General features: G+C 39.2%; 1 protein-coding gene across 1 annotated transcript in view; it reads right to left on the bottom strand.

Moving 5' to 3' along the window:
* The window catches only part of CENPX (centromere protein X), a 940,759-nt gene that overhangs the window by 192,987 nt on the left and 741,712 nt on the right, over positions 1-6,060 (bottom strand). The window lies entirely within an intron of this gene.

Genomic DNA, 6,060 nt, shown 5'->3' with positions numbered 1-6,060 from the left:
CAGAAACAGGCTTAGGAAAGGAAGATCCATGCATCTTCTTTCTTTGGCACTAAAAACATCCTTGAATAAAAACCTTTCCCAACCTTGGAAGGAAGAACTGGTTCTGTCACTCCCTGAGACAGCAGATGTTGAAGGTTGGGGGGGGGGGGGGGGGTAGAGAAGTCTGGTCTGGTGGTTGAGGAATTTTGACCTGGAAAAGAGGGATTTCCTCCCACTGCCATCTGTAACCTTGAATTATCTTCAGAACCCATTTATCTGAAACTATCGGTTGTCAACGTGAAAAGTGTAGATTCAGACTTTCTGGAATGGAAAAGTGACTGCCTGAGTGGGAGGAAAGAACAAGGTCCCTTAAACAGTCATTCAGATTTGTTGAACTGTCCTTGCTTTTTTTTGGGGGGGGGGGGGTCCTGAATTATTTTTAGACCCTCGCCATTTACTTTTAAATGGCTGTTTACCTGCATTTTGGCAAGACTTTATTTTGTCTTTTTACTGAAACTGGATAAAAGTTTACAGAATCTCTTACAAAATTCAGAAAATGAGAGCTGAAAAATCTTAGACATTCCCTGTACCAGCTTATCCTTCATCACATTTTCTAATAACCTCTCTGCAGCAGAGGAACCAAAAACTAAATCTATATCCAAAGGAAATTTTAAAATCTCATTTTTCATATCATCTGAGAAGTTCTGAGAGCACAGCCAGGCAAATCTCCTCAAAACAGTACCAGTGGCCATAGCCCTTCAAGAAGTATCAACTGAGTCATACACACGTAAGCAATGAGTTGCGACCTGTGAAATATAAGAAACTACATTTTTTAAAGATTTTCCTCCCAAGAAGAAATTGCTGACAAAACATTCCTTATACTTTCACAATTAGAATAAACTTTAACATATGACCATGACAATTCAAAATTCTGTAAATCAAAGTTGCAGAATCATGCACTTTTCTTCCATTCTTACCAATAATTTTCTCATCCTTATCAGAAACAATAGGATTGGAATTAACCAAATGTATAACAGCAGCAGGACTCAGTAAAGTTACAGTTGCTAGGTCAGGTATGGGATGAGTGTATAAAAACTTAAAAGACTGATGAACTTTATAAATTCTATCTGCACTTTTAGGAGTAGCAAGCTATCAGGAAAATTGCATTCAGGACATCCCTAGCACATGCCCCCCTCACCTTATCTCTAGGGAGAAAGTCATCACTGCCCTCTCAAAGGAACAATACAGCCTACATGGGAACCGATAGCATCCCAGGGTGCATCTTACATGAACTCAGGCAGGAACCTGCAGCACCATTAGGCACCCTATTCAACCAAAGCCTGTGTACTGGCTTTGTCCCAGCTGAGTGGGGGACAACCACTGTCATTCCTCTGCACAAAGGTGGAGCATCCACTGATCCAGGAAATTATAGACCCATCAGCCTAACTATCCTGATCTGCAAGGCCATGGAACAGATTATCATGGACCTCATTAACAAGGACATTGGCAACCTCTAAAACACTTGATCCCACACAGTTTTATTTCAACAAGTGGAGGTCATGCCTGTTAAATCTGGTCGACGTCTTTGAGACAGTCACCAAAGCCATGGACGAGGGGAAGACAGTGCACACCACCTAACTAGACCGGACCAAAGCTTTTGATACTATTTTCCACTCAGGTATAATACATACACTCTCTCAACTAGGCATCAATTTGTATGTTACCAGATGGGTAGCAAACTGGCTCACTGATAAAACCCACATAGTCAAAATAAAAACAGAAACAAAAAGATTCACTGAGCTCACCACCAAAGGCAGTACGCATGGAAACCAAGTAAATGCAGAAAGCAAACCTGCTACTGCCCCCAAGCTGAAATAAAATGGTTGAAATTGTTAAAATCAGTTCCTTTATTAACAAAATAAAATGTTATTCTGCTGCTGCTGTCTGGATAAGCGCTTTCGGTTTATTGAACCTTTATCAAATCCTAAAGAAAAAAGCAGCTTCCTTTCATTTAAAAAGAGCTTCCTGCAGCTCATTCATTCAATCAACCAATAAAGTTTTGGTGTATGGACACGCCTCTCATTCAGAGTGCATGTTCTATTTACTTAGTGTTAACTAAAAGCTTGGAGTTTTTAAAGTAAAATAACACAGAATTGATGCATGTGCATTATTTCTTTAGAGCCCTTCCTTTCAAGATGGGTTTGAGCGGTACAATTTCATTTAATCCAGGTTTCTGGTCCGCTCTAAGGTTCATAATCCATTTTGTTTCCTCAGTTTCGGTATAGTTGGCCAGATCCCCCCCTTGTATTGCTACTACTAGCCTGCTTACAACCATAAATTTAAAAGTGTGGTCTCCATTAACTTTAGTATGACCATATAGAGCATTTGTATTTACTTGATTTCTAATGTCCTGATAGTGTCTCAGGTTACGCTCCTTGAACATTCTATTTGCTTTCCCCACATAGAAGGCTGGGCAGCGTTGGCACTGAGCAATATAAATCACATTTTTGCTCCTAAAATTCGCAAACCATTTGAACCTGTATTCCTTCTTAGATGTTGGATGTAGAAATAAATTATCTGTTTTAATATGTTGACATGCTTTACAAAATCCACATTTATAGGTGCCTACTTTATTCGAGGGTGAATGTTCTGTGTCCAAGTTTCGACGATTCCCATGGCATAAGAGCCTTTTCAGATTTTTCCTTTTCTTAAAGGAAAAACTGGGTGTCTCCCCTACAATGCTCCTAAGGTTCTCATCTGAAGTCAAAACAGACCAGTTCTTTTTTATAGTATCTAGTATGAATGCATTGTCACTGCTATATGTAAGACAAAATCTCATCTTATTTCCTTCTTATTCTTCTCATCTTTTTCCTTATTCAACCATAACTTTATGGAAAGAGGATATAATAAAGATGAAGTCATAAAAAGCATGAATAGAACATCAGACTTACAAAAACAAGACCATATTTTTCCCACTGGTTGAATAAGGAAAAATATAATAACAAGGTCATAAGTACACAATCAGTTGTAATGGACTTGGGCACCCAGGTTGATAACAAACTGACTTTAGACCACCATATTGCCTCCGTTGTATGGAAAGCTTTCTAAATGGCCCACGTCATTAGTAAGTGTATCTTATCCATGGACAAAAAGGTCATAACATCCCTGTATTCTTCCCGTATAAGACCTATTACTGAGTACAATGCCCCTTTTGGCATGTACCTCACAGAAAGCACATGCAGCAGCTGGAGAGACCACAAAGGTTCCTCACCATGAGAATCCAGGGCCTCAAACATCTACCCTACACAGATAGGCTAAAAGCCCTGTCCCTCTACTCAGTCTTATACAGTCTCCACACAGGTGACCTCTGTCTGACATACAAAGTAATCTCAGACCCCGTCTTGATGGGACTGCTGCGTATCCGCAAGTCAAGCTCCACTCGAGTAACACGCACGTGTGACCTCAACCTGGTCTGTGACATCAATAGGACCTGTTGGCCGGACAGATTTATGTCACAGAGACTCCCCCTTCTGTGGAACAGACTCCCTCTCCATGTCAAACAGAGTACCTCATTAACCCTTTTTTAAGAGCAACCTGGATAACTGGATGGGGAACAGAAAATACACCCCTGGGATTCCACCTGTATCCCTGCTGGACATGAGCATCGGGTGCTGACTTGTCAGAACATGGGCTAAATTCTTGGTTAGGCTTGTAAGGGACTCAGTCAGGGCCAGTAGCCTATTTAATTTCATATGATCCAGTGACACACATCCTCCAGAACTGACAGAACTGAAGAAATGTGTGCAGGTTCCAGGAATTCCATCCGCAACAGTTTGCTTATTTATTTGTTTGTCTTTCTTGACTGGGAAAAGTCCAACCGGGTAAAATCCACTTTCAGCAGAGGTCTATGGAGAAAAGCTCCACATTTAAATTATACATGATGCATATTTATAATTGCAGGGTAAAACATCTATACATGAGCTTATTTACATGCTTTTAAAATATTTCTTACATGAATGTAGCATTTTAACACAAAAAGTAAGTGAGAAATTTACATAAATTTACTTATTATTGAACAGAAAAATAAAATACAATAATAGTTAATAGTAATGTTATAGCATAATGGCTGCAAGGAAAAGATCAAACTAGGGTGTTTTTGAGATTAGTAATAATTTACAGACAGACAAGTAGTAATGCATCTTAAAAACTGATAAGAGAGAAACAAAAGGAGAAATTATGAAAATGAGCAAGAGGATAAATGAACAGAGGCGAAAATGTAGTGGTGGGGTGACAGAGAGAGAGAGGAAGAGGAGTGATAAGGTACAAAAGATTGGGAAGCAAAGTGGCTGTAAGAATTAGATAAAAGTAATCCGAGTAAAGCTAGCCAGGTGAGCAGAAAGAACAGAGCTATTTTGATGTAGGTGCTGTTTAAGCAAATTTTGAAACTATTTTTCTGCTTTAACTGTGTGGAGATTTCACTCCAGAGTTTTGACACATAATGGGAGTACACAGTCTCCAGCAGTGTTGAATGTCTTACTGATGCATAGTAAAAGTTTATTGCTACAGTCAAGGTGTCTAGCAGATGAATAGTATAGCAGAGTAGTTTGTAATGCTGAGCATTTGTCTGGAGAGTACATCAGGCTGTGGGCAATGATTAGTTGTGAGTATGTCAACTGGTTTGGGAGTTTAAGCCAGTTTCGTTGTTTTAATGAAAGGCTGGAGTGTGTTTTATAAGGTTGGCTGGTTGCAAATTTAGCTATTTTGTAGTAGCAGGAGTCTAGTTTAATTAATTTTAAATGTAGTACTGATATTTATAAGAATGGGGAAGGACATAATAGAGAAGGAAGGAAGTACATTGCTGCTAAGGTAATCCTTGCTTGATCAGACAGGTAGTGTTTAGCCTTATAGAGGGAAGAGAGTTTCTGGTGAGTTTTCTTGATAGAATGATGTATGTGGTGATGAAATTTGAGGCCGTCATCTATTATGACTCACAGTACTTTAATTTATGGTTTCTATTTTTGCGTTATTATCGAGTAATTTGACTATGTGTTTCTTGTTATGGTGCTGTTTTGGAGTAAACGGCATAAGCTTGTTTTTTGGCAGTAAGAAGCAAGTTAGAATTTTTTAGCCATATTTCAATGTCAGTGAAATATTTTTGAGTGATTTCCCGTAATTTTGTTATAAATGGGGCAGAGCACATAAGGGTTGAATCGTTAGTTTATTGTACGAGAGTGGCAAATGTTGTTGCAGTATGAAGTTATTTATGAATATATTAAATAGAGGGGGTCAAGTATTGACCCTTGCAGAACACCAACAGAGATTGGTTGAAATGCTGAAAGGTTTTGTTGCCATTTAGCTGCCTGCTGACAAATGCATAAATAACTGTCAAACCAGGAGAGGGAGGGGTAAGTGAGATCTAGAGTTGTAAGTTCAGAAAGGGGCTTTTTGTGGGATACTGTTTAAAATACTTTGAAATGGTCAAAGAAAAGTGAAGAAACAAGGCTGCTCTCATTTCTGCATTGGTTAACTATGTTGGTAAAGTTGAGGAGGGCAGTAGTAGTACTGTGGTTGCGCCTGAAACCATGCTGGCTGTTGAAGAGGAGGCTGTGTTTGGTTATATGCTTCATAAGCTGACAGTGAATACAGTTCTCGAGGATTTTAAGGAGGGGTGACAGGATATCAACATGTTTATAGTTTTAACTCTGCTGAAGTACCTCCTTTGTGAAGGGGTATAATAATGGATTTTTTCCAGCTGGATGGGATGTAGTTTTAAGTTACTTACATGTTGGTCAGAATGGAGACAGGGAAGGCTAGTGCATCTACACCTATTTTGTGTGTTTGGTTATATGCTTCATAAGCTGACAGTGAAAACAGTTCTCGAGGATTTTAAGGAGGGGTGACAGGATATCAACAGGTCTATAGTTTTAACTCTGCTGAAGTACCTCCTTTGTGAAGGGGTATAATAATGGATTTTTTCCAGCTGGATGGGATGTAGTTTTAAGTTACTTACATGTTGGTCAGAATGGAGACAGGGAAGGCTAGTGCATCTACACCTATTTTGAGAAACTCAATGGGAAGGTT

This window comes from Protopterus annectens, chromosome 4.part0, assembly GCF_019279795.1.
Source record: "Protopterus annectens isolate FY-2018-M chromosome 4.part0, PAN1.0, whole genome shotgun sequence".
In the NCBI taxonomy this organism is placed as follows: Eukaryota; Metazoa; Chordata; order Ceratodontiformes; family Protopteridae; genus Protopterus; species Protopterus annectens.
Note: the sequence above shows the minus strand (reverse complement) of the source record. Positions and strands in the feature narration are given on the sequence as shown.